This window comes from Eptatretus burgeri, chromosome 7 (assembly GCF_056783735.1).
Source record: "Eptatretus burgeri isolate ZD-2024b chromosome 7, Ebu_testis_v1, whole genome shotgun sequence".
NCBI lineage: Eukaryota > Metazoa > Chordata > Myxini > Myxiniformes > Myxinidae > Eptatretus > Eptatretus burgeri.
In genome coordinates, this window is record NC_140967.1 from 16,772,191 (window position 1) to 16,779,289 (window position 7,099).

Consider the following 7,099-nt stretch of genomic DNA (forward strand, 5'->3'; position numbering starts at 1 on the left):
TACATTTGTGAATACATTTACAGAGAGAGGGGGGAGAGAGGGGGGAAAGAGGGGGGTGAGAGAGGGGCGTCACAATTCAAGAGAGGGGCGAGAGAGGGAGGGGAGAGAGGGAGTGAGAGAGAGGGGGCGTCACAATTCAAGAGGGGAGAGAGGAGGGGGCGAGAGAGGGCGAGAGAGGAGGGGCGAGAGAGGAGGGGCGAGAGAGAGGGCGAGAGAGAGGGGCGAGAGAGGAGGCGGGAGAGAGGAGGGGCAAGACTAGGGGGGAGCGAGAGGGGCGAGAGAGAGGGGCGTCACAATTCTTCTTCGTTTGATATGATGTCACAATTGACGCTGGGGACCTGAGTATGTTTCCCAGGTGTTTCCCAAGTTATGGCCATTTATGATACGGTTGGTCCGATCTAATTGAAAAAATGCCCCAATCCAGTCGTCGTTTACGAGAGCGAAGGAACGAAGCTGCACATACTGGCACGCCTCACCCACGAGAGAGGGTACTAGAACGAGAGAGGGGGCGAGAGATGGGGGGTAGGTGAGGGGGGGGTGAAAAGATTCCCAAATCCAGTCGTCGTTTACGCACCTATGGGCCCGTACTAGTGACGTTAATTCAACAGCTCGACAGGGGCTTGAACTCAAGACCCTAGGATCTTAAGCCAGCCACCTAACTGTTAAGGCAACACCAGGCTCACTTCACACTCCTCACTCAGGAATGTTGTGGAATCCAAAGCTCTCAACATCTTCAGCATATCCCACAAAGAAAGGGAGTCTTTTTCTCTGTTGGCGTCTCTGTTTTCCAACACTTCTCTACTTGTCCTGCTTCCCCTACTCTTTCAACCCTCCAACCATTACCCACCCCCACACCAACACCCAAAAATATCTTCAAGATACACTCGTTTCTCCAGTATCCCCCTCCTTGTCAAGTTTGCAAAATCCAGGCTGACTGCAAAATACAAAATGAAGAACTAATCTGGCTGATGAAGGCTGGTGTCAGTCTGCATCGGCAAACTGGTAGGACAATGGATGAAACCAACAGGATGTTGATCGAGGTATTTGAACCATCATAGGAAGCAAGGAGGATATGTCATTTTGGGTGTTAACACTTCTTCAGAGCAAAACAGGGGTTAATACCCAAAATGTCAGCTTCTCCTTGCTTCCACTGGCGGTTGGCAAACCTACATCTCCATTCTGTTGATTCCATCCATCTAACTGTGAAAAAAAACCACTCCTTTATAGTTACTCTCTTTTCACACTTGTAGAACCACCTTCCTGAGTCAATGACATGCCATCCTTCTCTCCAAGTCTTGAAGACAGCAGCACATTACCATCTCATGTCATCTTTCATCTCGATGACTTGGATCTTATCTACTCCCATTAACTATCACCACAACCACCCTCTTACTTGCAAGCCACCATCTTTATTTTGCTTTTCCTGTTTGTTCGTTCCATTCTTTGTGTCCTCCATTGTCTCTGGAAGAATGTTATGCTTTCTACAGTCCATCACCACTGTCTTCCTTCCATCATTTCCATAATATCGTACCATTTCTCACTGCCCTTGCATGGTTCTTACGCCTCCCAACACCCAGGAATGCCTTTGGCTGTGACTTCCTCTCTGATACTACCTATTGTTTGTCTGTGTGCTGTACTGTCCTCCAAAAAGTGGCGACTCCATCAACATCTCTCTCAGATGACATGGATCAACTTTTAACCACTCATCCCAACTCTCTCTCTCTTCCTCATATGTGGAAATTTCAATTGTCAGCATGTGACTTGGCAAGGTGTTGGAACCTCTCTCACCAGCCATGACACTTCAGCAAAGGACTTCTGTTACTCCATGGGACTGACTCAATCTGTATACTTTCTAACTTGGATTTCTCCCAATGGCAATTCCTCCCTTCTTGAGCTAGTAATGACAAACTTCCCTGCAAATGCTTCCTCCTGTTCCTCTGCTCTAATTGGTTCATCTGGTCATATGCTTATGAGAGTCAACATGTCTGTCTTATTCTCAGAGAACAGTGTCTGTGCTGGCGACTCTGGCAGTTCACTCAAGCAAACTGGCAGGGACTGCATGCAGTCATCTCACTTTAGGATTGGTCTCCTTTATCCACCGGCACTAATATTAATTCAGCCTGGGAATTCTTCCACAGAAGCCTGCGCTCTCTCTTATGCACAGATTAATCGCATCTCATCTTCAGTTATCTTACCCATCCTCTCGCCCTTGGTTCTCTGAATCCTGTGGTGAGGCAGTTGCTTTAAAACAACTTCCATTCTCCTCGTGGAAGGGAAATCCAACTGAAGGCAACCTCAGATCATTCAATAAAGCCCACAACAAGTATGTGACTACCCTCAGAAGAACAAGAAAACAACATCTGTCCAACCTCAAGAATGAACTTTCAAACTTGTCTCCCCTCTAAAACCTGGTAGTACCTTACGAAGACTGTCTATGGTGTATGCTGCTCTTCCATCCCTTTCCTCACTTCAAATGGCACGAAAGCCGAATCTAATCGTGAGTCGGCTGAATGCCTCAATTCTGTGTTTGATTAAAAATATTGTCTAACCCCTCTTTCTCTCTCTGTACCAATCCTTCCCAGTCATACCCAACTGCTCGTGAATTATGAGACTTTTGCACCTGAAAAGGTGGAAAAGTTTATGGCAACCCTCGACTCTGGCTCTGCAATTGGACTGGACAGCATCAGCTCACAGGTCCTAAAAACTTGCTCTGCTGCTCTTGCTCTTTCTCTTTCTGCCCCTTTCACCCTGTCATTTACCATCGGTCATCTTCCATCTGCTTGGAAATCAGCCAACATCACAGCATTATATTAAAGAGGTGCAAAAGATGATCTCCTTAACCACAGACCAATTAGCTTACTTCCAATCATCAGCAAGGTCATGGAATCCATCATCGCAGTAGACATAAAATCATTCCTTTTCTCCAACAACGTCATCTTAGATCATCAATTCAGATTCAGACTTGGTCACTCTACCTTGGACATGCTGCTTTTACTCTCCCAACAATGGACAGAGGCCTTCAACGTCAGACATGAGATCAGGGACGTCTCTCTGGACATAACTCGAGCTTTTGATAGTCTGCCATCCTGCCTTGCTCTCCAAACTGTCTGCCTATGGAATCCAAGACCAACTCCACTCTTGGATTACTGCCTTCCTCCACTTCCATAGTCAATGTGTGGTGCTCAATGGAACCCTTTCTTCTCCTCTCTCTGTCAAGGCTTGAGTACCACAAGGCAGTGTTCTAAGCCCCACGTTATTCATAATCTTCATTAATGATCTCACTGACCTCTGGAAAATCCTCTTTATCTCTTGGCTGATGACTCCATTTTCTGCCATGACATCTCTCATCCTTCTAATTGACAGGCAGCAGAAATCCCTCACACTCACTCTGTGTCTCCGAAAGATCCGTACCGCAAATCCATCCGTATACTTTCTCAACAACCCTCTCAAATCGGTTCAGTCACTCAAACTCTGAGATCTCATTCTCAACCATGATCTCTCTTGGGAAGCCACATTTCAAAATTGACCTCCAATGCCAGACGTCGACTCAGCATCCTCCATCATGCAAGATTCTTCCTTGGCACACCTGAGCTCCTATCCACTGTCAAGGCTTTCATCCACAGCTCAACAGAGTACTGCTCTCCACACTGAGCTGGCTCCCCTGCTTCACATTTAACTCAGCTTGACGCCATGGAAACCAAGGCCTTTAATATCATTGGAATCTCATGCGATGAAACTGAGTCTATGGGCCTATCATTTATCCATCGCCGACAGGTCGGTGGTCTTTTGTCTGCTTCTGCTTCATTTCTGGACTTGCACCCTCTGTCCTCTCTGTGCTTTGTCCTCTCCCCCAGCTATCTGCAGGATACACATGGTCCACCAGCAACCACTCCTCGTGAAACTGCCGAAATCCAGAACCACCACTCACCTCCACTCATTTATTCCTATTGTTTCCCCACCTGTGGAACCACCTTCCTTGCTCTATTCAATCTTACTCTTCCCTCCAGGTCTTCCAGACAGCTGTTCACCACCATCTCAAGTCATTCCCCATCCAGAATCATGATCTCTTTTTTACATCCGTTAAACCACCCCCACCCCTCCCAAAATTTTGCTTATGTATCCATATTGTCTTCTCTTTGCATTCTCCCTTATACCTCCTTACCTGCATCCCTTGTTTGTCTGTCTGTCTGCTTTCTCCCTCTGCCCATGCTGTTGGTATTTCCCCTTTCTCCTGCGGTTCCCTTTGTTATGTTGTGCCCTGATTGGTTCTGTGTCATTGCTCTTCCAAGAGCTGAGAGCATGTAAAAAAACGAAATACAATAAAGACATGGTGAGTATCTTATTTGAACGAGTCAATGATACCTCTGGGTGTGCGCTGCCGCTCGCCACGTCGCCACAGGGTGAATCCCCCTTACCTGTGGCTAATATTTTAAACCACCCATTAGCCACTGTGGCTAATCCATGTATTAGTGGTTTTTTTTTTTTACCAGTTTTAGACGAACTTTGGGTGATTTTAGCACAGAATTCAACCTTCGTTGAGATGGCCGCCATTTTGTATGTTTTGATTGCGGGAATCACGCGTGATTTCGTACAAGCTTATATATACTAACTTTAGTAGTTTTAAACTAGTTTCTAGTAAAAAAAGACCAAAATTACGCATGATTCTCATGATTCTCGTCTCAAAATTTAATTTTTATTTTTTTGAAAAATTTTTTTTTTCCGGAATGATTTGGCGTGATTCGGCGCTACTCGGCGCTACATGCTTCGTTGCGTCAGTGGTTGCCAGGTGAGTTTTGACACAATCAGTAGTAGTAGTACCTGTAGTAGGACGAGTTTGTTTGGATGAGAGAGTTTGTTTGGATGAGTGAGTTTGATGGGTGACTTTGGTTGGTTGGATGAGTGAAGTTGATGGGTGAGATTGGTTGTATGAGTGAGTTTGATGTGTGACATTGGTTGGAAGTGTGAGTTGATGTGTGAGATTGGTTGGATGAGTGAGTTTGATGTGTGAGATTGGTTGGATGAGTGAAGTTGTTGGGTGAGATTGGTTGGATGAGTGAGTTTGAGTGACATGAGGTTGGTCCAATCCTGGTCCACAACCACCCCCACCCCCCACTACCACCTACTAAAGGCACAACGACCATACCCCCCCACACACACACACACCACCACCACCACCATCCCTCACAATCACCACCTCCCCTGATGGTCTTCATTCAACCAATCTCACACGTCAAACTCACTCATCCAACCAATCTCAACAATCCAGCTCACTCATCCAAACAACCTCACCCATCAAACTCACACATCTGCCTTAAAATTAACTTATTATTCCATATTGCTAAAAAAAAACTTTTGAATAAAATATGTGGCTATTTCCTTTCTCCTGTGGCTAATCATTCTAAACCTGGATTAGCCACAGTGGCTAATTCCTTTTGAAAGCCAGAGTACACCCAGTACCTGCAAGGAAACAAGCACCTGAGGCTACGTATGAGAGCCGACCTGGTCTGTTCAGCTGATTGTCGAGGCAGGAGTCATTTTTGAATATCCAGACTATGGCAAAAACAAAAAACCGAGATCGGTTAAAACCAGAAAAATCTTCTTTTAGTTCATAATAATAATAACAATAATAATAATAATCTTCAGATGGCATATTTCCGCGCTGCCTCTCTTAATGGCAATGACTCTGGAACCATCTGATAGAGTTTTGCTTGGTGCAGCATCTTTGCTATCGTTTGTTTGTACGGTTCATTTTACAGTTAAATGTTTACAGATACTCTCTGAAATCGGAAGTCAACAGAGGGGTGGGTATGACTATGACTGTCAATCAGCCTTATGGGGGTGGGGCCGCGAGACACATTTGCCCAAGGGCTCATCACACCCACAGTATATGGGTGTGGTTAACAGTGGAATATCATCAGAATTGTTTGTCTATTAAGTACATACTATGAAAACATGTCTCTATAAAGTATGTACTGCATAGATAATAATAATCATACATGTGCAATATAATACTAATAATAATACATGTGCATGAACTCTCGAGGATGCCTCTTTGTGATGTTTGTACCACCCAATGGAAGTTGGGGACCAAATCTTCCCCACTCTTCCCTGCTGCCCGGATTCATCATGGAAGCACGGTCACAATCATAGTGCAGATCGGTTCCCATGAACCAGCCCATTCCATCCACCCACTCCTCTTCCTCCACCCCCCTCCCCCGAGCTCACGCCAGGAGTTCAATCCGCTGTCTCCATGTGCTGCTTCTCTGTTTGTGTAGTGCAGGCACAGGGCCAATCGACAGCAAGAACAGACATGTATTTCAATGACGTACATACTAGTTGGAATATTAGATCGCATATAAAGTACGTACAGTACCATTGCAATGTGAGCCTGTCTATAAAGTTTGTACTGCAACATTTGTAAAATCAGTAGGAGAACAATCAATAATATAAAAGGAGTTCGGTATGGGAGTGCCTGTGTGCGTGCCTGCATCCGTCCGCCAACAGTTTTCCTCGAGCGGATACATCAATACACACAATCGCTCGAGCAGCATGCACATATACGCATACATAATATAATGTACTACACAATCACGCATACATATAATGTACTACACAATCACGCATACAGCTGTATGTGACGCGGTTAATTTACAATAAAACAAAATCTCTTCCTCCTTCATCTTCTTCTTCACTTATAATAATGGTGTGTCATTCAATTCCGTTTCTCATATGATTAGATTCAGAAAAACGCTTTTCTTATATTCAATGTTCCATTTTTTTCATAATTAGTGTGTTGTATATTATTTGAAATTCAGCATCTAAAAAGGCTGTGACGAATATCCCATGAACACTCTCCCCCCCCCCCCCCTTTCCACTCCCTGAGTGTATAGCTCGGCCAGTATGTATATATATATATATATATATATATATATATATATATATATATATATATATATATATATATATATATATATATATATATATATGTATATATATATATATATATATATATATATATATATATATATATACAGTGGGGAGAACAAGTATTTGATACACTGCCGATTTTGCAGGTTTTCCCACTTACAAAGCACATAGA